This window comes from Rhipicephalus microplus, unplaced genomic scaffold (genome assembly GCF_043290135.1).
Source record: "Rhipicephalus microplus isolate Deutch F79 unplaced genomic scaffold, USDA_Rmic scaffold_15, whole genome shotgun sequence".
Lineage (NCBI taxonomy): Eukaryota > Metazoa > Arthropoda > Arachnida > Ixodida > Ixodidae > Rhipicephalus > Rhipicephalus microplus.
Genome location: NW_027464588.1, coordinates 23,772,245 through 23,796,915, shown reverse-complemented (window position 1 = coordinate 23,796,915; position 24,671 = coordinate 23,772,245). Strand labels below are relative to the sequence as shown.

At 48.8% G+C, this 24,671-nt stretch overlaps 12 non-coding genes across 12 annotated transcripts; 1 reads left to right on the top strand and 11 right to left on the bottom strand.

Annotated features, from left to right (window-relative positions):
* Positions 1–16,552: 16,552 nt before the first annotated feature.
* On the bottom strand, positions 16,553–16,625 carry TRNAT-CGU (transfer RNA threonine (anticodon CGU)). The gene has a single exon. It is a non-coding gene; the product is annotated as a tRNA-Thr (tRNA).
* Positions 16,626–17,007: 382 nt separating this feature from the next.
* On the bottom strand, positions 17,008–17,080 carry TRNAT-CGU (transfer RNA threonine (anticodon CGU)). Its single transcript has one exon. It is a non-coding gene; the product is annotated as a tRNA-Thr (tRNA).
* A 383-nt stretch (positions 17,081–17,463) lies between these two features.
* On the bottom strand, positions 17,464–17,536 carry TRNAT-CGU (transfer RNA threonine (anticodon CGU)). The gene has a single exon. It is a non-coding gene; the product is annotated as a tRNA-Thr (tRNA).
* A 381-nt stretch (positions 17,537–17,917) lies between these two features.
* On the bottom strand, positions 17,918–17,990 carry TRNAT-CGU (transfer RNA threonine (anticodon CGU)). The gene has a single exon. It is a non-coding gene; the product is annotated as a tRNA-Thr (tRNA).
* A 382-nt stretch (positions 17,991–18,372) lies between these two features.
* Positions 18,373–18,445, bottom strand: TRNAT-CGU (transfer RNA threonine (anticodon CGU)). The gene has a single exon. It is a non-coding gene; the product is annotated as a tRNA-Thr (tRNA).
* Positions 18,446–18,827: 382 nt separating this feature from the next.
* TRNAT-CGU (transfer RNA threonine (anticodon CGU)) lies at positions 18,828–18,900 on the bottom strand. The gene has a single exon. It is a non-coding gene; the product is annotated as a tRNA-Thr (tRNA).
* Positions 18,901–19,282: 382 nt separating this feature from the next.
* TRNAT-CGU (transfer RNA threonine (anticodon CGU)) lies at positions 19,283–19,355 on the bottom strand. The gene has a single exon. It is a non-coding gene; the product is annotated as a tRNA-Thr (tRNA).
* Positions 19,356–20,192: 837 nt separating this feature from the next.
* TRNAT-CGU (transfer RNA threonine (anticodon CGU)) lies at positions 20,193–20,265 on the bottom strand. The gene has a single exon. It is a non-coding gene; the product is annotated as a tRNA-Thr (tRNA).
* Positions 20,266–20,647: 382 nt separating this feature from the next.
* Positions 20,648–20,720, bottom strand: TRNAT-CGU (transfer RNA threonine (anticodon CGU)). The gene has a single exon. It is a non-coding gene; the product is annotated as a tRNA-Thr (tRNA).
* Positions 20,721–22,466: 1,746 nt separating this feature from the next.
* On the bottom strand, positions 22,467–22,539 carry TRNAT-CGU (transfer RNA threonine (anticodon CGU)). The gene has a single exon. It is a non-coding gene; the product is annotated as a tRNA-Thr (tRNA).
* A 382-nt stretch (positions 22,540–22,921) lies between these two features.
* TRNAT-CGU (transfer RNA threonine (anticodon CGU)) lies at positions 22,922–22,994 on the bottom strand. Its single transcript has one exon. It is a non-coding gene; the product is annotated as a tRNA-Thr (tRNA).
* A 103-nt stretch (positions 22,995–23,097) lies between these two features.
* TRNAT-CGU (transfer RNA threonine (anticodon CGU)) lies at positions 23,098–23,170 on the top strand. Its single transcript has one exon. It is a non-coding gene; the product is annotated as a tRNA-Thr (tRNA).
* Positions 23,171–24,671: the final 1,501 nt, after the last annotated feature.

Below are 24,671 nucleotides of genomic sequence, written 5' to 3'. Positions count from 1 at the left end.
TTGTGTCCGTGTACGTGTTTGCGCAAAGAAGTCATGAATGAGTACCAACTCGCCCAACTTTCAGTACTGTTGTTTGCGAGTCAGAGCTCCTTGCGAGACTTGATTAGGGAGATTGTTCGCAAAGAACTGCAAAGGTTACGTACTCTGGCTGCTGGAAATCCCATCGCGTCGGTCGCTGAAGTCGTACGCGACGAAATCCACCAAGCGTTGTCTACGGCTGGTCCTGATGCTCAGGAACGTCCTATAAGCTGCACTGCCGCTCTCCGATATACACCACCGGCTATGCCAACGCTGTGCCACCAGGTGCCCATGGTCCGTTGGTCTCCGCCGTAAGAGCAGACACTGCATCAACCACCCACGGTACAGCCATACACCCAGCCGTCCACCACCACCCCATGGGCATCGACGCCAGGGGAGATGCTCAGACGTCCACTGACTCGAAAAACAGATGCATGGCGCACAGTAGACAGACGTCCACTATGCTTTCACTGCGGACGTGCAGGCCATATTGCCCGTCATTACTGGCATCGAGGTGATACATTCCGTCCTCATCAACCTTGATTTGACGGTCGACTTGCCAGCCACGAATACACTCCACGCCGTGATGACACCTCTTTCTATTAAGCCCCTTCTCACTTTGAGGACAACTGTACCACTGCAGAGGAGGCAATACCTACTCACTCTTCTCGTTTGAGACGTCGATCCCGCTCTCCGTCTCCCGCGCGTTTGCCTTTGTCGCGTCGCAGCACCTACGCGGACCTTAACACAAAAAGGTCACCTCGCCCATTGCTGGGCAAACTGAGGGCGGTGATCTTCGGGGACAAGATTGCAGGTCATATAGATGACGAAAGAAGCCCCTATCGTATGACGCCGTACAGCCGATAGGCCGTGACAACGAAGAAATTGTGACTTTCGACCTTAGTGTTCTTGTTGACGGCCAGATACTGACAGCTTTAGTCGAAACTGGTGCCGAATTCTCCATTATCAGTCAGGACCTCGCCGACAGCCTCACAAAAGAGAATAAGCCGTGGACGGGCCCTCGTATAAGAATATCAAAGGGCCAGTTATTGATGCCCTCTGGAAGATGTACCACAAGAATTGACATCAGAGGTTCTCTTTTCACTGCGTCATTCGTCGTTATCGCCACATGCTGCAGAGATGTAATTCTTGGTGTGGATTTTTTACGGTAATATTGCACCGTCATCAACATATCAGAGAGCTTGGTTACGTTTTGCAATAGTTTGGGCTTACCCAATTCTCCAGAGGCACGACCAAAACAACTGCCTCTTACTGATGACGACGCAGTCCTCCCTCCTAGGTCATGCATGCTTGTTTCTGTGGCCGCCTCTGCTTAGTTTGACGCCGAAATAGTTGCAGGCCAAATGAGCTCGCTGCTCTTCACCCACGGTATTTGCGTCGCGCAAGGTATCGTCAGAGTTGCTGCTGAACGCACGTACTTGCTGCTGACCAACTTAAGCGCTGAGTGCCGGCAACTTCCAAAAGGAACGGCTGTCGCTTACTTTGAAGATGTATTAGATACTGAAGGCTGTATGGCCGTAGTCGACGAGTCGCTAAACCTTGATTCAGCGCATGTTCTGGACGTTAGCTTTACTTTGCTGAAAGACGATCGACGCAGACTCCTTGAGCTACTCGCAAAATTCAAGACTGCTTTTCAACAACATCAAGGGTTGGCCGCACGTCTCTAACCAAGCATCGAATAATTAATGAAGAAACGGCAAGACATATTCACCAGAACCCTTGTCACGTGGCTTCAAAAGAACGTGAAGCGATACAACAGCAGGCAGACAGATTGCTTGAGGATGACGTCATTCGGCCTTCACAAAGCCCCTGGGCATCGCCTGTAGTCCTCGTTAAGAAGAAGGACGGCAGCCTGCGCTTCTACGTGGATTATCAGAAGCTAAATCAGGTGACCAAGGAAAACGTATATCCACTACCGCGTATAGACGACTCTCTCGACAGACTTCGACGAGATCGATACTTCCCTTCAATGGACTTGCGGAGTGGATATTGGCAAATTGAGGTGGACACAAGACACCGCGAGAAATGTGCTTTTGTAACACCAGATGGATTATATGAACTTAAGGTCTTGCCATTCGGTTTGTGCTTAGCGCCTGCTAACTTTCAAAGAGTTATGGATACTGTGCTTTCTGGGTTGAAGTGGGAAACCTGCTTAGTATAACTGGGCAACGTCACAGTGTTCTCCACAACATTTGACGAGCACCTTGAAAGGCTTGAAGTGGTCTCACGAGCCATACCATCGGTAGGCCTGACGTTGAATCCTGAGAAATGCGACTTTTGTTAGGAAGAGCTGCAATTTATTGGTCATATCGTCAGTCGTGCAGGTGTTCGTTCCGATCTTGAAAATATGCAGCCGTAGAACTGTTCCCTATGCCAACCGATAAAAAGGCTGTCAGACGTTTTCTCGGCCTCTGTGCATATTACCGACAATTTATCACGGACTTCTCACGCATAGAAGCACCGTTGACTCACCTCACGGTAGAAGACGTCACCTTTGAGTAGAATAACAAAGAGGAAGCTACTTTTAATGATCTTCGCCAGCGACTACAAACACCTCCAGTGCTTGACTACTTTGACGAGAGAGCCCCTACGGTGCTTCAAACCGATGCTAGCAATGTTGCTCTGGGAGCTGTGCTTGTGCAGCAGCAAGAGCGCACAGAAAAGGTAATCGCTTACGCAAGCAGAACGTTAACACGCGCTGCGGCTAATTACTTCATGACTGAGAAGGAATGTCTCGCCATAGTATGGGTGGTTACAAAATTTTGTCCGTATTTATATTGCCGCCCCTTCAAAGTAATTTGCGACCACCACTCATTGTGTTGGTTAACAAATCTTAAAGACCCTACCGGCCGATTGGCACGTTGGAGTCTCAGGCTGCAGGAGTTTTATATGGCAGTCGTACATAAGTCAGGGAAGCAACATAATTGATTTGATATGTGGGGTTTAACGTCCCAAAACCACCATTTGATTATGAGAGACGCCGTAGTGGAGGGCTCCGGAAATTTTTGACCACCTGGGGTTCTTTAACGTGCACCCAAATCTGAGCACACGGGCCTACAACATTTCCGCCTCCATAGGAAATGCAGCCGCCGCAGCCGGGATTCGAAACCGCGACCTGCGGGTCAGCAGCCGAGTACCTTAGCCACTGGACCACCGCGGCGGGGCAAGGAAGCAACATATGGACAGCGACTGTTTGTCGCGCTCACCAATTGAATCGGCAACCCTACCCAATGATGAGAAGACATCCTTTCTCGGTGTCCTCGATACGACCGCCATTGCGCAGCAACAACGTGACGACGAAGAGTTGCTTGGCTTAATTACCTACTTGGATGGCAGATCTCAAAAGGCGCCAAGAGTTTTCGCAGGAGTGTTGTCATTCTTTTGTTTGCGGGGTGGAGTACTCTATTAAATAAATTTTTCGTCGACGGGATCTGTCTATCTGCTCGTCATCCCAGCAGCCCTTCGCACTGAAGTACTGGAAGCATGCCACGACGAGGCTACATCTGGTCACTTGGGTTACACGAGAATTTTGGCCAGGGTACAGCAAATGTATTACAGACCAAAACTAACCACAGCCGTGAAACACCACGTTCGTACCTGTATTGACTGTCAGCGACGCAAGTCCCCATCGACTAAACCAGCTGGCCTCCTGCAACCCGTACGGGTCCCAACGACTCCATTCCATCATATCGGCATGGACATTTTGGGCCCACTACCTACTTCTACTGCAAGCAACCAGTGGGTTATCGTCGCGACGGATTATCTGACCCGTTATGCCGAGACAGAGACTATCCAGAGAGGTACGGCAGCAGAGGTGGCAAGATTTTTCATCGAGGATATTGCAGTGAGGCATGGTGCACCAACCCTTGTAATCACAGACAGAGGAACCGCGTTTACGGCAGCTCTTTTGGACCATGTCTTGAGGCTAAGTGGAATGTGACAAAGCCTTCGAACAGTGGGTCGTCCTCTCCAGTGCCTTCTAGTGGGTCGCCTTTTTCATAAGAAGAAGAGCAGCTCGTGCAGAGAGTCGCTCCCCGCATTGGCTGTTGCTGTCGTGAATTATCAGCGAGTGTCCGCCAATAAACGTCTTAACAATTTGGTGGAGGGTGCTGGGCCCTTCAAACATCTTCGGTTCGCATTTGATGCCCTTGGAGCTTCGATCCCGTACCGTGCCTTCTACCATGCACCAGGACGCCGCTCAGCAAACGCTCCCTCCTACGCCGACGCCATGTCCCGGTGTCTTCGCATCCGCAACCCTCCTGTCTTCACCGGCGCGGATGGCACCGACGTCGAGGATTGGCTCGCCATGTATGAACGCCTGAGCGTCCCCAATCATTGGGACGAGGCAGCTAAACTCGGTAACCTGTTTTTATACCTCGCAGGTGTGGCCGGAATGTGGTACAACAACCACGCATCTGATTTCCCGACTTGGTACGCTTTTAAGACCGCTGTCGTCGACGTGTTCGGCCGTCCTGCCGTTCGTAAACTGCAAGCCGAACAGCGTTTACGTGAACGAGCACAGCAGACCGGCGAGTCCTTCACAAGTTACATGGAGGACATCCTTGATTTGTGCAAGAAAGTCGACCTGAACATGTCAGAGGCTGACAAAATTGCGCAAATTCTAAAAGGCATCGCCGACGATGCCTTCTCCATGCTCATGGCCAAGAACTCTCGCACTGTGGCAGAAGTCATTAGATTATGCCAAAGTTACGACGAGCTTCGGCGGCAGCGCTTGATGACCCGTCGACCGCCACTACGTGATGCTGGTCTTTCGGCTTTGTCAGCAGTTCCTGACCACACAACCTTGCTCGCCGAAATCAAGTCATTCGTGCATGAGGAAGTTGTCCGCCAGGTCTCTTTACTGGCTTTTGCTCCGCCGCAACATGCTCAGCAGCCATCAAGTACACTTCTACCTCCGCTCCGCTGAGCCATTCAGCAGGAAATCGCGGCGGAGGTCGTTCCTGAATACCACCAGCCGCCTCCTGTATCTGCGCCACTCAGCTACGCCCAAGTTGTAGCCAGGCCACCCCCACCGATTTTTGTGAATTGCTCCCTAAGTTACACCGACACCACCGCGAGGCCCCAGGCATTCGGAGAAACTGTGTCGCCTACATACGCCGACGTCACCCACGTGCCCCGAGTGCCGCCCACCATGCACTCATATCAGAAGCCGGCTCGCCCATCGCGTTTTACGACATGGATGGGACCCGCGAACAGATGGCGCACTGCTGACAATCGCCCCATCTGCTTTGCTTTTGGTCGCGTCAGTCACGTAGCACGCTATTGTAATCGTGTGCAGCAACGACAGGTCGCCTCTAACTTTCCAAGCCAATCAAGCCGCTCTTATGACCAACCGCCGCCCATGTCACCGTCGTCCCGCCCCGCTCCGTCCACCCGCCGTTCACCATCTCCGCGACGTCGCTCACTGTCGCAGAAGCGGCCATGTCCACTCGAGGGCGACCAGGAAAACTAATCGTCGCAGTCTACGAGGCAAGGGCTGCGACGCTGTCGAACTGTGGAAGCCCTCAGGAAAGCCCATCGAATGTGATAGACGTGCTTGTGGATGGCGTTCGTGCATCTGCCCTTATAGATACTGAAGCCGCCGTATCAGTCATGGACGCAAAACTTAGCCGAATACTGCGCAAAGTGACCACACCACTCTCCGGGCTCTTCCTCCGTACAGCCAGCGCCCAAAGCATTCACCCTACAGCGATGTGCACAGCCCGCCTTAAGATTCAGGACGTGATGTGTGTGGTCGAATTCATCATAATTCCTTCATGCTCCCACGACGTCATCCTAGGATGGGATTTTCTCTCCCGCCATGACGCCGTCATTCATTGCGCAGCAACTGAAATAGAACTCACACAATTCTCTTCTTTGAGGCCAGCCGACAGTCCATCTGCTGCAAGCAAGTTATTCATCAGAGATTACACCCAAGTGCCTGCAAATTCGTCCGCGACGGCGTAGGTCTACTGCGCAAGCCTTTCTGACACCACTGCAATCCTCTCGCCATCGCATCGTGTTTTCCTCAGAAAAGGCTTGCTGGTTCCTTTCGTGACCGTGCAACTCACTCACGGCAGCACCACTATTTTTGTAGTGAACTCATCCCCGTACAGCGTTACGTTGGTGCGAGGGGAATGTCTCGGCACAGTGGAACCCATCGAAGACGAACAAGTTATGGATCAACACGATGACAAGCACTGCTCAAATTACAGTACGCTTAGTGGTGTTTCGACATCTGCTTCATCATCCGATGATGTATTCGGTCCCTCCATTCCAGACAACCTTACGCCAGGCCAGCGTTCCCAGTTTCTGGGCCTATTGGAAGAATTCCGGTCTTCTTTTGATGTCGCCCAACATTCTCTCGGCCGCACATCCACCGTTACGCATCGCATCGACACAGGCACACAGCCACCACTGCGGCAACGTCCGTATCGCGTATCTCCCACAGAACGCCATGTAATCAACGAGCATGTCGAGGACATGCTTCACCGTGATGTTACTCGACCCTCTAGCAGCCCCTGGGCGTCTCCTGTCGTTCTCGTCACAAAGAAGAACGGTTCTGTGTGGTTCTGTGTGGACTCCCGACGCCTCAACAAGATCACTCGTAAGGACGTGTACCCACTACCGCTGGTAGATGACGCGATTGACAGCCTGCAAGGAGCAGAATTCGTTTCATCCCTCGATTTGCTCTCAGGGTACTGGCAAGTACCTATGGCCGAGGACGCTCGACCGATGACCGCTTTTGTCACCCCCGATGGCTTGTACGAATTCAACGTCATGCCGTTTGGGCTGTGCGATGCGCCCGCAACCTTTGAGCGCAAGATGGATACTGTTCTGCGTGACCAGAAATGGCACACGTGCCTGTGCTGCCTCGATGACGTCGTCGTTTTCACTCCAGATTTCTCGACGCATCTTCAACGCCTACGGCATGTTTGAACGCGTCTGCGTGACGCCAGTCTGCAACTGAACCTAAAGAAGTGCCGATTTGCAGCTCGGCAGCTGACAATACTCGGCTACGTCATGTCCAAGGACAAAATTCTACCCTGATCCAGCTAAACTTCGGGCCGTGGCCGAGTTCTCCAAGCCCACATCCGTCAAGGAACTGCGCAGTTTCGTAGGGCTGTGTTCCTACTTTCGGCGCTTCATTCGAAACTTCGCGACTATCATATCACCGCTGACGAAGCTCTTCGGAAGTAACGGGCCTCTCCATTCGCGGTCATCGCAGTGCGACGACGCTTTCACAACGCTCCGTCGTTTGTTGACGTCGCCTCCCATACTCCGCCACTACGACCCTACGGCCCCTACAGAGGTACACACGGATGCCAATGGTGTCGGCCTTGGCGCTGTCCTTGCGCAGCGCAAATCAAGGTTTCTGGAATATGTCGTGGCGTATGCAAGCCGTACGCTTACTAAGGCCGAGACTAATTACGCCGTCACCGAGAAGGAATGTTTGGCAATCGTCTGGGCCCTTACAAAGTTCCGACCTTATTTGTATGGTCGTCCGTTTGATGTTATCACCGACCATCACGCACTATGCTGGTTGTCGTCATTGAAAGATCCCTCAGGCCGTCTCGCCCGGTGGGCACTCCGCCTGCAAGACTACGACATCCGCGTGCTGTACCGCAATGGAAGGCAACATGCTGACGCCGACGCCCTGTCACGCTCTCCCTTGCCTGACGACAATGCCCACAACTCAGCGTCTCACCTTGCCATTTCTTCCATTAGCATTCATACCATTGCTGCTGAACAGCGCAAGGATCAATGGATCGCCTCACTGATAGACTTGCTGGCTGATCCATCCACTCCATCCACTCGCGCGTTGCGTCGTCAAGCCCACCATTTCGCCGTTCGCGACGACCTCCTCCACAGGCGTAATTACAACGGTGACGGCCGCCAGTGGCTACTATTCATACCTCGCAGTATGCGCTCTGACACATGCGAGTTATTTCATAAAGATCCGCAATGTGCGCACTCCGAGGTATCGAAGACTTACCACCGCATTCGCCAACGGTACTTTTGGCGCGGCATGTACCGCTACGTGCAGAAATTCGTTCGTTTCTGCATAGATTGTCCGCGTCGAAAAGCTTCAACGCACCTGTCACCGGTAGGTCTGCAACCTCTACCTTGCCCTGCCAGGCCCTTTGGGCGCGTTGGCATCGATTTGTATGGGCCACATCCACTGACGTTGGCTGGTAACCGCTAAGCCATTGTCGCTGTGGACCACCTCACGCGATATGCCGAAACGGCCGCTCTCCCCGCGGCTACAGCGAGCGATGTGGCCTCCTTTCTGCTCCACCAGTTCATTTTGCGACACGGTCCACCCCAGGAACTGCTCAGTGACCAAGGCCGCGTCTTCCTGTCTGAAGTCGTTGAAGCCATTCTTAAAGAGTGGAACGTTGTTCACCGGAAAACTGCTGCTTACCACCCGCAGACAAATGGCCTCACCGAACGCTTCAACCGTACGCTCGGCGACATGCTCTCCAAGTACGTCGCCGCCGATCACACAAATTGGGATTCCATTCTACCCTTCGTCACCTACGCATATAATACGGCCCCTCAGAGTACCACTGGCTTTTCACCTTTCTTTTTATTATATGGAAGGCACCCGTCGCACACCATCGACACGATACTTCCGTACAAGCAAGATCCGTCTGAGTGGGCGCCTATTTCTGCTACAGCCAAGCTTGCTGAAGAGTGTCGTGAGCTTGCAAAGACCTTTACTGCGCATGATCAAGAGCGGCAAAAAAGCATTCGCGCTGACGCCAGCACTACTGCGCCCACGTTCCTCCCTGGAGCGCTCGTCTGGCTCTCGATCCCTACCACTGCAACTGGCCTATCTTCAAAACTGTTGCCCGAATACGAAGGCCCCTACCGTGTCGTCAAATGCACTTCCCCTGTAAACTACTTGATTGAACCAATCGAACCATCTTCGGACATGCGCCGTAGAGGACGCGACATTGTTAACGTGGAGCGCCTCAAGGCCTACCATGACCCGCTCATTGTAACCACCTGTTAGGTCGCCAGGCGGCTCCCTTTTCGTACCCGGGGTAGTTGTGGCAAAGCCTTGGAACAGTGGGTCGTCCTCTCCAGTGCTTTCTAGTGGGTCGCCCTTGTCATAAGAAGAAGAGCAGCTCGTGCAGAGAGTCGGTCCCCGCATTGACTGTCGCTGTCGTGGATTATCAACGAGTGTCCGCCAATAAACATCTTAACAAGAACAACGCATCGTAAGACCACCGCCTACCAACAGCAAACTAACGGGCTAATAGAGCGTCTAAACGAAACCATTGAAGACATGCTTTCGATGTACGTACACGTTTAACACAAAAATTGGAATGAGATCTTGCCTTAAATAACGTTTGCATACAACACGGCCAAGCAAGAAACGACCCGCATGACTACGTTCAGCCTCGTTCATGGGCGGGAAGAGTTAGATTCAATGTTACCGCACGAAGGCGGCGACATCGTCCCGGACGGCGACACGTTTACGGAACGCGCGGAAGAAGCTAGGCAATTTGCACGTTTACGGATCAGCCAGCAGCAAGAGTACAATGCAGGCCGATACAACGCTCACCGCAGAGCAGTCGTCTACCAAACTGGCGATAAAGTATGGGTTTGGACGCCCGTACGGAAATGAGGGCTTTTTTGAAAGCTCTTAAAAAGATACCTTGGACCGCACCTAGTGCTGCGACGATTGAGTGATGTCACTTACGAAGTTGTCCCCGACAATTCGTATAGTACAAGGCGTCGCCAGCACCATTCTCAACTCTTTAACGTACGCCGCATAAAGCCTTACGTCAGCGAGTGATTGCGCGAAACTTTTCTTGAGAAAAAAAAAATTGGCAGCATATCCACGGAATGAATGATGGAGAGTGGGGCGTAGCATTCGTCCATCCATTTGTTCTTGCTTCCGTCCGTCCATGCGTCCATCTGTGTGACCATCCATGCGTCCATTCGCCCGTCCGTGCGTGAGTCTGTTCGTGCGTCCGTCCCTGCGTTCATCCATGCATCCGCCCCTGCGTCCATTTATGCGTCCATCCATGCATCTGTCTGTGTGTCCGTTCGTCCATCTATTGAAAACTCCAAGTACCACCATCTCGCATCTTTTCATTATATATTCCGCATATAGAAGCACCGCCATCCAGCGGACATTCCAAGGACTAAACGAGAGGTGGCACACGCACACCTATATACGGCTTGCGCTTCGGGTCTACTTCCCACCTTTAACCACCTCGAGTTCATGGTATATGCTAGTTCACTGTATTTATGGCACTGCGGCCCAACGCTCGCTAAACCTTTCTAAAACCAAGTAAGTTACGCCCATCGAGTTTAACGTAGCAAACTTTTCCTGTCAGATAATGCTCAGTGTACATGCCAATGGCTGGCTAATGGGAAATGAGAGACAGGAAAATTCGGCTTTCACTTTCTTACGGCTTGCGCTTCGTATCTACTTCCCACCTTTAACCACCTCGAGTTCATCATGGTAAATACTAGCTCAATGTATTCATGACACTGCGGCTCAACGCTCGCTAAACCTTTCTAAAAATAAGGAGGTCACACCCAGCGAGTATAACGTAGCAACCATTTCTCGTAAGATAGTGCTCAATGTACATGTCAATGCCTGCTAATGGGGATCGGAGCGTGCGCTATAACTAAAAGCCGAATACTCCTGTCTCTAATTCCCCATTGGGAGTCATCGGCATGTACATTGAGCATTATTTTTTATTGTTCAACAACGCACAGAAGAAATCTCTCACCGGCACCACCTTGGAGGTCAAAATGTTATACTTGTTACATAGTACACCGGCTGCGAGGGACGAACGGGTGCCGCTATAAAGAGCCTCACCCCTAAAAAAACTACATTACAGACTTCGCATCAGCGTGATGCTCTTTGAGAGGGAGGCAAATGACGCATGTCTACATGTGGATGAAAACAATGTTGGGGGATTTAGTGAACACGAGGTAGTGGGCCTCTAGCTTCTCTCAAGAGTGAAGAAGACAATTTTGGGGCTCAGCTGTTGAGAACACGCTGCTTCCGTTGTCTCAAGGTGTACCTTGAGACAACGACGGTATATATATATATATATATATATATATATATATATATATATATATATATATATATATATATTGTAACGGGGTTTAATTGCAGCGCAGAACGCAGAAAGCGAAGCAGTCAGCAGCGTCCGGCCAAGCGCAGCAAACACGAGCTTATGCTGATGGCGATGCCCCTGATGCGCCAAGAAATGCCGCTGAAGCTTCTCTTCTTCACTACAATCGCCCTCCGCACAAAAAGACGCCATCCTGGCGGATTAGGGAGAAGAAACGACTATAGGGTCGTAAGATGGCTTGAGACGAGAGACGTGGACAGTGTCGCGGCCGCGGTAGCGTAGGTCTGTGGATGGGATGATGGGCTCCACGATATAGTTGACGAGTGACGTTTGCTCTACAACGCGGTATGGCCCGATGTATTTGGGAAGAAGTTTTGCGGAGCGGCCAGGCGCGGTAGCAGGTGCCCGAAGCCATACTAATGAACCAGGTGGAAAGTTTGGAGCCGAACGGTCCCCAGTCTGGCGGGATTGCTGCTGCCACTGGTCCTCGGTAGAAAAAGAGCGGGCAAGCTGGCGGCATTCTTCAGCATGTCGGGCAGCTTCGGACAGAGTTGTACTTTCGGACTCATAAGGTTTATATGGAAGAATAGTGTCTACTGTATTTGAAGGTTCTCGTCCGTACAAAAGAAAGTATGGCAAAAACCCAGTAGTAGCTTGTACGGCAGTATTATACGCGTAGGTGACGAACGGGAGAATTCCGTCCCAATTTGAATGATCAGAGACGACGTACATCGACAGCATACTGCCAAGAGTACGGTTGAAGCGCTCCGTCATGCCATTTGTTTGAGGGTGGTACGCTGTACTTGTGTGGTGCACGATTCGGCATTTGTAGAGTAATGCCTTCAAGGCGTCAGAAAGAAAAGCACGGCCTCTGTCACTTAAGAGCTCGCGAGGGGCACCATGACGCCGAATGAAACGTTGCAACAGAAACGTTCCAACGTCACGGGTTGTGGCAGTCGGCAGCGCGGCTGTTTCGGCATAGCGTGTCAAATGGTCTATCGCAACATTAATCCAGCGATTACCAGCTAGTGTTGATGGTAGTGGTCCGTAAATGTCAATGCCGACGCGATCAAAAGGTCGACTAGAACAAAGAAGAGGTTGTGACGGTTAGACTTGCCCGGGAGGTAACTTTTGTCGTTGGCACTGAGCACACGAGCGAATGAAATTTCGCACGTAGTTATACAAGCCACGCCAATAATATCTTAGTCGAAGCCTAGCATATGTCTTGAAGAGGCCTGCGTGGGCGCACTGTGGGTCCGCGTGAAAAGCTTCGCAGATGGCAGCTCGAAGATGGCGGGGTATCACAAGGAGACACTTGCGACCGTCAGAAAGGTAGTTGCGTCGATAAAGAAGATCATCCCTTAGGCAAAAGTTGCTAGCCTGGCGGCGGAGAGCACGAGACGGCGAAGGAGTGAGAAGATCAGAAAGAATGCTTATGAGGCCACTGATCCAGGGATCCTTTCTTTGTTCCACCGTCATGTTGCGCAAGGCGGATGACGCAAGTTCAGGCTCGAGGGAAGAGAGGCAAACACCTTCATCCGACATGGGTGAGCGAGAAAGGGCGTCGGCGTCTTGTGCTTACGACCAGATCTGTAAATAACGCGGATGTCGTATTCCTGAAGTTTGAGCGCCCAGCGAGCAAGTCGTCCGGAATGGTCTTTAAGTGTGGATAGCCAACAAAAGGCGTGGTGGTCAGTGACGACGTCGAATGCGTGACCATACAGGTAGGGGCGAAATTTTCCAAGGGCCCAAATAATAGCTTAACACTCTTTCTCGTTCACGGAGTAGTTACCCTCGGCTTTCGTCAAAGTACGGCTTGCGTAGGCGACGACATATTCATCAAACCCTGCCTTTCGTAACGCGAGCACAGTGCCAAGTCCAACACCGCTGGCATCAGTATGAACTTCCTGGGAGCGGCAGGATCGTTGTGGCGAAGGATGGGTGGTGAAGTCAGCAGGTGGCGTAATTTGGTGAATGCATCGTCGCATGCTGGTGACCAGGTGGAAAGGTCCTTGTCGCCGCTAAGAAGGTCCGTAAGGGGCGCACATATGGAAGCGAAATTTCTAATAAAGCGTCGGAAGTATGACGACAAGCCGACAAAACTTCTAAGTTCCTTCAAGTTCATTGGCTTCGGAAAATCGGCGACTGCTCGAAGCTTGGCGGGGTCGGGAAGTATGCCGTCCTGCGATAAGACGTGGCCAAGAATGGTAAGCTGCCGAGCACCAAAACGACACTTCTTGAGGTTGAGTTGAAGGCCAGCGTCGGTGAGACGTGTGAGGACGTGCTCGAGACGATTTAAATGGGTGTCGAAATCGGTGGAAAAGACAACTACGTCATCGAGGTAGCATAAACATGTGTTCCACTTGAGGCCTCGTAAAATAGCGTCCATCATTCTTTCAAAAGTGGCTGGAGCGTTACAAAGGCCGAAAGGCATAACGGTAAACTCGTATAACCCATCAGGTGTGACAAATGCTGTTTTCGGTCGGTCAGATGCTTCCATAGGAACTTGCCAGTATCCAGACCGTAAATCCAGCGAAGAGAAGTATTCTGCTCTCTGCAAACAGTCAAGGGCATCGTCTGTTCGAGGTAACGGGTAAACGTCCTTGCGGGTGATCTTGTTTAAACGTCGATAGTCCACACAGAACCGAATGGAGCCGTCCTTCTTCTTAACAAGAACGACCGGTGACGCCCACGGACTGTTAGAAGGCTGTACAATACCCCGCTGGAGCATGTCAGCAACCTGGTCGTCAATAACACGGCGCTCCGACGCTGAGACTCGGTAGGGGCGCTGCCGTAGAGGCGTATGGCTTCCTGTGTCAATCTTGTGAGATATGTTCGATGTGCGACTGAGGCCAGAAGCGTGGCTGTCAAAAGAAGTACGAAACTTTTGCAGCAGGTTCACTAACTGGCTTCGTTCTGACGAAGACGTTGCGATATCGATGGAGCGGTGGAAAGCGTCAAGGAGTGACTGGTCAACAACAGAGTCAGAAATGAGTGCGCTGAGGTCCGTAGAAAGTAAACTAGATGGAGCGTCAAAAATGTGACGGGCGTCGATCGGATGCACGTAACCGAGACATTCACCATAGAATAAAGATAAAGGCCCTTCTAGCGTATTGTACACGAGCGTCTTCGTGACGCCATGGTAGAGAGTAAGGAGAGCAATGGGCAGTGGAGAACATTTGCGTTGAATGAACAGGGCAGAGGGCGTAAATAAAACATCACCGTCGGAAATAGCGTCACACGACACAGTCACCAGCAGAGAAGAGCGCGGTGGTACGGTGGTGTCGTCGGAAACAAACAGTTTATAGCACGGCAGGGAGGCTTCGACAAGGTCAACATCAGGAAGTGCAGATAGCTCAAGTTCAGCGCGACAGCAGTCAATGACGGCATTATTATTCGCAAGGAAGTCCCAGCCGAGTATCATGTCATGGGAACACGAGGGCAGCACTACGAATTCGACGATACACACAATCCCTTCGATGACGACTCGTGTGGTGCAGGCTGCGAGAGGTGTTACATTTTGTGCGTTAGCCGTTCTAAGAGAGACGCCGGATAATGGCGTCAGAACTTTGCGGAGTTTGCGGCACAAGTTGATGGACAGGACGGATAGAGCGGCTCCGGTGTCAACAAGCGCCATGACGACGATACCATCGACTGACACTTCGATGACGTTAGCTGGACAGGGGCGAGGACTTGTGCATGACGACGGGGACGCAGTTCGTGCCTCGGGAACTGCGGCCGTTAGTTTTCCTGGTCGGTGGGTCCGGAACGGCGACGCATAGGGGAAAGCGAACGTCGACGTGGAGATGGGGAGCGGCGGGTCGGGCCGTGTGGACGATCAGAAGGAAAGGAAGAGGAAGGAGGGCTTGGAGGCGTAGACGAAAACTGAGGGTCGAAAGAGGGCATTCGTCAAATGTTCTGGGCAGCCTGGCGACGACGACAATAAGGTGCCACGTGGCCAGCACCACCACAAGAAAAACATATGGGACGGTTGTCGTAGGTCCGCCATTGGTCGGAGTAGACTCCGACTTGCGGCTGGGGGGCAGAAAACTGCGGCCGAGGTGGTATCGGCATAGGCGGCGGTGAATAGGTCGGCGGTGAATAGGTCGGCGGCGAAAAGGGCGGCGGCGAATACATAGGCGCTGACTGGAACGCAGGCTGTCGAGGTCGAGCAACGGCTTCGGCGTACGTGAGAGGTGCGGCGACTGGGGGTGGTTCACGGGCGGGAAAAAGAACTTGTGCGACCTGGTCTTGAATGAAGTCGCGGACTGTAGACGGCGATCTGCGTGGTTGATCGGGTACACAGGACATCAAAGAGAGCTGACGAGCGACCTCAGCGCGGATGAACTCTTGGATCTCGGAGAGAAGAGGGGCATGGTCTTCTCCTATGCCAAGAGTGGAAAGGCTGGATGAAGAGTCGTCGAGCACCGAGGGACGTCGGGTGGAAAGACGTTGCCTGCGCAACTCGTCAAAACTCTGGCATAACTCGGTCAGTTCTAGGACAGTGCGAGGACTCTTAGAAAGCAACATTTGGAAAGCGTCGTCCTCAATGCCCTTCATGATATGCTTGATCTTAAGCTCTTCGTACATTGACTCGTTCACTCGCTTGCAAAGGTCCAGAACGTCCTCAATATAGCTTGTGAAATTCTCACCAAGCTGCTGGGACCGAGTATGTAAGCGTTGTTCGGCACGGCGTTTGCGTACCTCAGGCCGCCCGAAAACTTGTGTGAGGCTCGTTTTGAAGACCGACCAGGTAGGGAGTTCCGCTTCGTGGTTTATAAACCACAGCTTGGCCACGTCCGACAGGTAGAAAGAGACGTAGGCCAACTTGGCGGTGTCATCCCATTTGTTGTGAGTACTCACTCGCTCGTACATTGAAATCCAGTCGTCAACGTCCTTGTCTTCTGTGCCTGAGAAGACAGGGGGATCTCGCGGACGCAGAGAACCGGCGCAGAGAACAGTAGGCGGTGCCGGTGGAGGAGTTGGAGCGGCGCTTGCGTCGGTAGGCATAATGGATGGTAAAATGCGATTCCGAAGCTCCAGGTTGATCGAAACCCAGCACCTCCACCACTTGTAACGGGGTTTATGTGCAGCGCAGAACGCAGAAAGCGAAGCAGTCAGCAGCGTCCGGCCAAGCGCAGCAAGCACGAGCTTATGCTGATGGCGATGCCCCTGATGCGCCGAGAAATGCCGCTGAAGCTCCTCTTCTTCACTACAATATATATATATATATATATATATATATAAGGGAAAGAAGTGTATACCTAATGGCTCGTTTTTCCGTGTTTTAACACAATATTAATAAGATCTAACAGACAGTAATGCCAAGGAATGTACAGGGGAAGTTATTAAAACCAATAGAATTTAAATAAGAAGAAAGAAAAGTGGATGAAAAAATTACCAACTGTGAGCAGGAATCGAACCTACGACCTTCGAATTACGCGTTCGATGCTCTAACCACTGAGCTATCACAGCGGCCCTCCCTCCATCCACTTTTTTGGGTTTATCTGTGAATTTAGAAGTAGGAGTGACAGTCAGCGCCATCTATAAGCCAAACGACGAGTGTGAGAACACTCTTATGCGCATGTTTGGCGTCACGTAGAACGTGAACTTATTATGAGCGGGCAGCTGATTAATTGTCCCTCTTATACAACCTAAACACACCAAGTCTGCCAGTACGAGACCCTCGTTCAATGAAATAAGGGAAAGAAGTGTATACCTAAGGGCTCGTTTTTCCGTGTTTTAACACAATATTAATGAGATCTAACAGACAGTAATGCCAAGGAATGTACAGGGGAAGTTATTAAAACCAATAGAATTTAAATAAGAAGAAAGAAAAGTGGATGAAAAAATTACCAACTGTGAGCAGGAATCGAACCTACGACCTTCGAATTACGCGTTCGATGCTCTAACCACTGAGCTATCACAGCGGCCCTCCCTCCATCCACTTTTTTGGGTTTATCTGTGAATTTAGAAGTAGGAGTGACAGTCAGCGCCATCTATAAGCCAAACGACGAGTGTGAGAACACTCTTATGCGCATGTTTGGCGTCACGTAGAACGTGAACTTATTATGAGCGGGCAGCTGATTAATTGTCCCTCTTATACAACCTAAACACACCAAGTCTGCCAGTACGAGACCCTCGTTCAATGAAATAAGGGAAAGAAGTGTATACCTAAGGGCTCGTTTTTCCGTGTTTTAACACAATATTAATGAGATCTAACAGACAGTAATGCCAAGGAATGTACAGGGGAAGTTATTAAAACCAATAGAATTTAAATAAGAAGAAAGAAAAGGCGGATGAAAAAATTACCAACTGTGAGCAGGAATCGAACCTACGACCTTCGAATTACGCGTTCGATGCTCTAACCACTGAGCTATCACAGCGGCCCTCCCTCCATCCACTTTTTTGGGTTTATCTGTGAATTTAGAAGTAGGAGTGACAGTCAGCGCCATCTATAAGCCAAACGACGAGTGTGAGAACACTCTTATGCGCATGTTTGGCGTCACGTAGAACGTGAACTTATTATGAGCGGGCAGCTGATTAATTGTCCCTCTTAGACAACCTAAACACACCAAGTCTGCCAGTACGAGACCCTCGTTCAATGAAATAAGGGAAAGAAGTGTATACCTAAGGGCTCGTTTTTCCGTGTTTTAACACAATATAATGAGATCTAACAGACAGTAATGCCAAGGAATGTACAGGGGAAGTTATTAAAACCAATAGAATTTAAATAAAAAGAAAGAAAAGTGGATGAAAAAATTACCAACTGTGAGCAGGAATCGAACCTACGACCTTCGAATTACGCGTTCGATGCTCTAACCACTGAGCTATCACAGCGGCCCTCCCTCCATCCACTTTTTTGGGTTTATCTGTGAATTTAGAAGTAGGAGTGACAGTCAGCGCCATCTATAAGCCAAACGACGAGTGTGAGAACACTCTTATGCGCATGTTTGGCGTCACGTAGAACGTGAACTTATTATGAGCGGGCAGCTGATTAATTGTCCCTCTTATACAACCTAAACACACCAAGTCTGCCAGTACGAGACCCTCGTTCAATGAAATAAGGGAAAGAAGTGTATACCTAAGGGCTCGTTTTTCCGTGTTTTAACACAATATTAATGAGATCTAACAGACAGTAATGCCAAGGAATGTACAGGGGAAGTTATTAAAACCAATAGAATTTAAATAAGAAGAAAGAAAAGTGGATGAAAAAATTACCAACTGTGAGCAGGAATCGAACCTACGACCTTCGAATTACGCGTTCGATGCTCTAACCACTGAGCTATCACAGCGGCCCTCCCTCCATCCACTTTTTTGGGTTTATCTGTGAATTTAGAAGTAGGAGTGACAGTCAGCTCCATCTATAAGCCAAACGACGAGTGTGAGAACACTCTTATGCGCATGTTTGGCGTCACGTAGAACGTGAACTTATTATGAGCGGGCAGCTGAATAATTGTCCCTCTTATACAACCTAAACACACCAAGTCTGCCAGTACGAGACCCTCGTTCAATGAAATAAGGGAAAGAAGTGTATACCTAAGGGCTCGTTTTTCCGTGTTTTAACACAATATTAATGAGATCTAACAGACAGTAATGCCAAGGAATGTACAGGGGAAGTTATTAAAATCAATAGAATTTAAATAAGAAGAAAGAAAAGTGGATGAAAAAATTACCAACTGTGAGCAGGAATCGAACCTACGACCTTCGAATTACGCGTTCGATGCTCTAACCACTGAGCTATCACAGCGGCCCTCCCTCCATCCACTTTTTTGGGTTTATCTGTGAATTTAGAAGTAGGAGTGACAGTCAGCGCCATCTATAAGCCAAACGACGAGTGTGAGAACACTCTTATGCGCATGTTTGGCGTCACGTAGAACGTGAACTTATTATGAGCGGGCAGCTGATTAATTGTCCCTCTTATACAACCTAAACACACCAAGTCTGCCAGTACGAGACCCTCGTTCAATGAAATAAGGGAAAGAAGTGTATACCTAAGGGCTCGTTTTTCCGTGTTTTAACACAATATTAATGAGATCTAACAGACAGATGTGCCAAGGAATGTACAGGGGAAGTTATTAAAACCAATAGAATTTAAATAGGAAGAAAGAAAAGTGGATGAAAAAATTACCAACTGTGAGCAGGAATCGAACCTACGACCTTCGAATTACGCGTTCGATGCTCTAACCACTGAGCTATCACAGCGGCCCTCCCTCCATCCACTTTTTTGGGTTTATCTGTGAATTTAGAAGTAGGAGTGACAGTCAGCGCCATCTATAAGCCAAACGACGAGTGTGAGAACACTCTTATGCGCATGTTTGGCGTCACGTAGAACGTGAACTTATTATGAGCGGGCAGCTGATTAATTGTCCCTCTTATACAACCTAAACACACCAAGTCTGCCAGTACGAGACCCTCGTTCAATGAAATAAGGGAAAGAAGTGTATACCTAAGGGCTCGTTTTTCCGTGTTTTAACACAATATTAATGAGATCTAACAGACAGTAATGCCAAGGAATGTACAGGGGAAGTTATTAAAACCAATAGAATTTAAATAAGAAGAAAGAAAAGTGGATGAAAAAATTACCAACTGTGAGCAGGAATCGAACCTACGATCTTCGAATTACGCGTTCGATGCTCTAACCACTGAGCTATCACAGCGGCCCTCCCTCCATCCACTTTTTTGGGTTTATCTGTGAATTTAGAAGTAGGAGTGACAGTCAGCGCCATCTATACGCCAAACGACGAGTGTGAGAACACTCTTATGCGCATGTTTGGCGTCACGTAGAACGTGAACTTATTATGAGCGGGCAGCTGATTAATTGTCCCTCTTATACAACCTAAACACACCAAGTCTGCCAGTAGGAGACCCTCGTTCAATGAAAAAAGGGAAAGAAGTGTATACCTAAGGGCTCGTTTTTCCGTGTTTTAACACAATATTAATGAGATCTAACAGACAGTAATGCCAAGGAATGTACAGGGGAAGTTATTAAAACCAATAGAATTTAAATAAGAAGAAAGAAAAGTGGATGAAAAAATTACCAACTGTGAGCAGGAATCGAACCTACGACCTTCGAATTACGCGTTCGATGCTCTAACCACTGAGCTATCACAGCGGCCCTCCCTCAATCCACTTTTTTGGGTTTATCTGTGAATTTAGAAGTAGGAGTGACAGTCAGCGCCATCTATAAGCCAAACGACGAGTGTGAGAACACTCTTATGCGCATGTTTGGCGTCACTTAGAACGTGAACTTATTATGAGCGGGCAGCTGATTAATTGTCCCTCTTATACAACCTAAACACACCAAGTCTGCCAGTACGAGACCCTCGTTCAATGAAATAAGGGAAAGAAGTGTATACCTAAGGGCTCGTTTTTCCGTGTTTTAACACAATATTAATGAGATCTAACAGACAGTAATGCCAAGGAATGTACAGGGGAAGTTATTAAAACCAATAGAATTTAAATAAGAAGAAAGAAAAGTGGATGAAAAAATTACCAACTGTGAGCAGGAATCGAACCTACGACCTTCGAATTACGCGTTCGATGCTCTAACCACTGAGCTATCACAGCGGCCCTCCCTCCATCCACTTTTTTGGGTTTATCTGTGAATTTAGAAGTAGGAGTGACAGTCAGCGCCATCTATAAGCCAAACGACGAGTGTGAGAACACTCTTATGCGTATGTTTGGCGTCACGTAGAACGTGAACTTATTATGAGCGGGCAGCTGATTAATTGTCCCTCTTATACAACCTAAACACACCAAGTCTGCCAGTACGAGACCCTCGTTCAATGAAATAAGGGAAAGAAGTGTATACCTAAGGGCTCGTTTTTCCGTGTTTTAACACAATATTAATGAGATCTAACAGACAGTAATGCCAAGGAATGTACAGGGGAAGTTATTAAAACCAATAGAATTTAAATAAGAAGAAAGAAAAGTGGATGAAAAAATTACCAACTGTGAGCAGGAATCGAACCTACGACCTTCGAATTACGCGTTAGATGCTCTAACCACTGAGCTATCACAGCGGCCCTCCCTCCATCCACTTTTTTGGGTTTATCTGTGAATTTAGAAGTAGGAGTGACAGTCAGTGCCATCTATAAGCCAAACGACGAGTGTGAGAACACTCTTATGCGCATGTTTGGCGTCACGTAGAACGTGAACTTATTATGAGCGGGCAGCTGATTAATTGTCCCTCTTATACAACCTAAACACACCAAGTCTGCCAGTACGAGACCCTCGTTCAATGAAATAAGGGAAAGAAGTGTATACCTAAGGTCTCGTTTTTCCGTGTTTAAACACAATAATAATGAGATCTAACAGACAGTAATGCCAAGGAATGTACAGGGGAAGTTATTAAAACCAATAGAATTTAAATAAGAAGAAAGAAAAGTGGATGAAAAAATTACCAACTGTGAGCAGGAATCGAACCTACGACCTTCGAATTACGCGTTCGATCTCTAACCACTGAGCTATCACAGCGGCCCTCCCTCCATCCACTTTTTTGGGTTTATCTGTGAATTTAGAAGTAGGAGTGACAGTCAGCGCCATCTATAAGCCAAACGACGAGTGTGAGAACACTCTTATGCGCATGTTTGGCGTCACTTAGAACGTAAACTTATTATGAGCGGGCAGCTGATTAATTGTCCCTCTTATACAACCTAAACACACCAAGTCTGCCAGTACGAGACCCTCGTTCAATGAAATAAGGGAAAGAAGTGTATACCTAAGGGCTCGTTTTTCCGTGTTTTAACACAATATTAATGAGATCTAACAGACAGTAATGCCAAGGAATGTACAGGGGAAGTTATTAAAACCAATAGAATTTAAATAAGAAGAAAGAAAAGTGGATGAAAAAATTACCAACTGTGAGCAGGAATCGAACCTACGACCTTCGAATTACGCGTTAGATGCTCTAACCACTGAGCTATCACAGCGGCCCTCCCTCCATCCACTTTTTTGGGTTTATCTGTGAATTTAGAAGTAGGAGTGACAGTCAGTGCCATCTATAAGCCAAACGACGAGTGTGAGAACACTCTTATGCGCATGTTTGGCGTCACGTAGAACGTGAACTTATTATGAGCGGGCAGCTGATTAATTGTCCCTCTTATACAACCTAAACACACCAAGTCTGCCAGTACGAGACCCTCGTTCAATGAAATAAGGGAAAGAAGTGTATACCTAAGGGCTCGTTTTTCCGTGTTTTAACACAATATTAATGAGATCTAACAGACAGTAATGCCAAGGAATGTACAGGGGAAGTTATTAAAACCAATAGAATTTAAATAAGAAGAAAGAAAAGTGGATGAAAAAATTACCAACTGTGAGCAGGAATCGAACCTACGACCTTCGAATTACGCGTTCGATGCTCTAACCACTGAGCTATCACAGCGGCCCTCCCTCCATCCACTTTTTTGGGTTTATCTGTGAATTTAGAAGTAGGAGTGACAGTCAGCGCCATCTATAAGCCAAACGACGAGTGTGAGAACACTCTTATGCGCATGTTTGGCGTCACGTAGAACGTGAACTTATTACGAGCGGGCAGCTGATTAATTGTCCCTCTTATACAACCTAAACACAACAAGTCTGCCAGTACGAGACCCTCGTTCAATGAAATAAGGGAAAGAAGTGTATACCTAAGGGCTCGTTTTTCCGTGTTTTAACACAATATTAATGAGATCTAACAGACAGTAATGCCAAGGAATGTACAGGGGAAGTTATTAAAACCAATAGAATTTAAATAAGAAGAAAGAAAAGTGCATGAAAAAATTACCAACTGTGAGCAGGAATCGAACCTACGACCTTCGAATTACGCGTTCGATGCTCTAACCACTGAGCTATCACAGCGGCCCTCCCTGATGGCCCTCCCTGATGGCGCTAGATGGCGCTGACTGTCACTCCTACTTCTAAATTCACAGATAAACCCAAAAAAGTGGATGGAGGGAGGGCCGCTGTGATAGCTCAGTGGTTAGAGCATCGAACGCGTAATTCGAAGGTCGTAGGTTCGATTCCTGCTCACAGTTGGTAATTTTTTCATCCACTTTTCTTTCTTTTTATTTAAATTCTATTGGTTTTAATAACTTCCCCTGTACATTCCTTGGCATTACTGTCTGTTAGATCTCATTCATATATATATATATATATATATATATATATATAGTGGGAGTAATAATTCAATGGGCCATTTAGTCTTCGTGAAGGTATGGGATATGGCACAACGGGAGCGTTGTCAACAAGGATAAATATATATTTATTTCCCAACAGTTTCGGGAGGGGTCCTCCTTTCATCAGGGGATGAGTTATATATATATATATATATATACCGCGCACTAATCTAAACATTAGAAGAAAGTCGGACATGTACAAGTTGCAAAGAAGTGTATATGTATAAATGGTCAACAAGCCGTGGAAGAGCGGAACACAGCCGGGCCAGGACGAGCATCTTGATGTTTGGGGCGGCCTCGCTAGCTAGGTCATTGAATCCCATTATTCGTTCCAAAAAAAGTCACAGCTTTGCCGAAAAGGTGAAGCAATGAGCGCAAGAGCAACAATTTGAAAGGTCACGCGCAGAATGGAAAGCAGATCAAAATGTGCCCAGCGTATCTCGCGCACAAATTACGCACGAAACGTACACAGAGGTACGAATGCACGCGAATAAGCGCTCATTTGTTACTTCGCTGAGACTGAAAAGCACGCGGTTTCTGCGAACGGAGTCTGAATGCAGTGACCTTTGTGCGTCCAGTAACTACAGCACAGTCGTTCTGCGTAAAGCCTGAGGCCAGCCAAAGCGTACGATCCTCCCCTCGTCGCCAACGCGAGATAAGGGTGCGCGAGGAGCGTAGCTCCCCCTCTTGAAACCGGGCAAACCACGCGTAGGAGATTAGAGCAGGCGCCACTGCGTGATGTGGCGACGTGTTCTCACTGCATGATCTTTCTGGTAATGCCAAAAACACAGCAGTGGTAAGCGGTATATATAAATACTTTGCTGTTTGAACAGTAAACGTTCTCCGGGGTGGCTTAGTGGTTAACGCCTCGCTTTCACGACGCAGAGGTGTCACGTTTGATTCCTCGCGCCAGAGTGTTTTTCTCTGCATTTTTTTTCTTGCTTTTTCACGTGTAGAGATACGTATAGATATACGGTGCATCACATCGACGCCGACGTCTACGCCGACGCCGGCGGAAAAATCTAGCCGAGAGTGTCCATATAATTGCTATCGGAATAAAACCAGTATGCTGCCCCTGATTAAGTGCACTGGAGGTGCGAAAGACGAATGTGGCTGCTCAGGGAATGGCTAGAGGTGTCAGTGGATGAAAACGAGTGTATGCAAAGGTGAATCAGAAATCTAGAAGTTGGTGAAAAAGTAAGTTGACATGATGAAGGTAATAGACAAAACAAAAAAAACACAACCATGGTTTTCAAGGCGTAAGCTTCCTATGTATCATAAGTTCGTTCATGTGGCACTGTTGCCAAAAAAAAACAGGAAGTCTGCGCGAAAATCGCAGGCGAGTCAAAGCGAAAGCTAA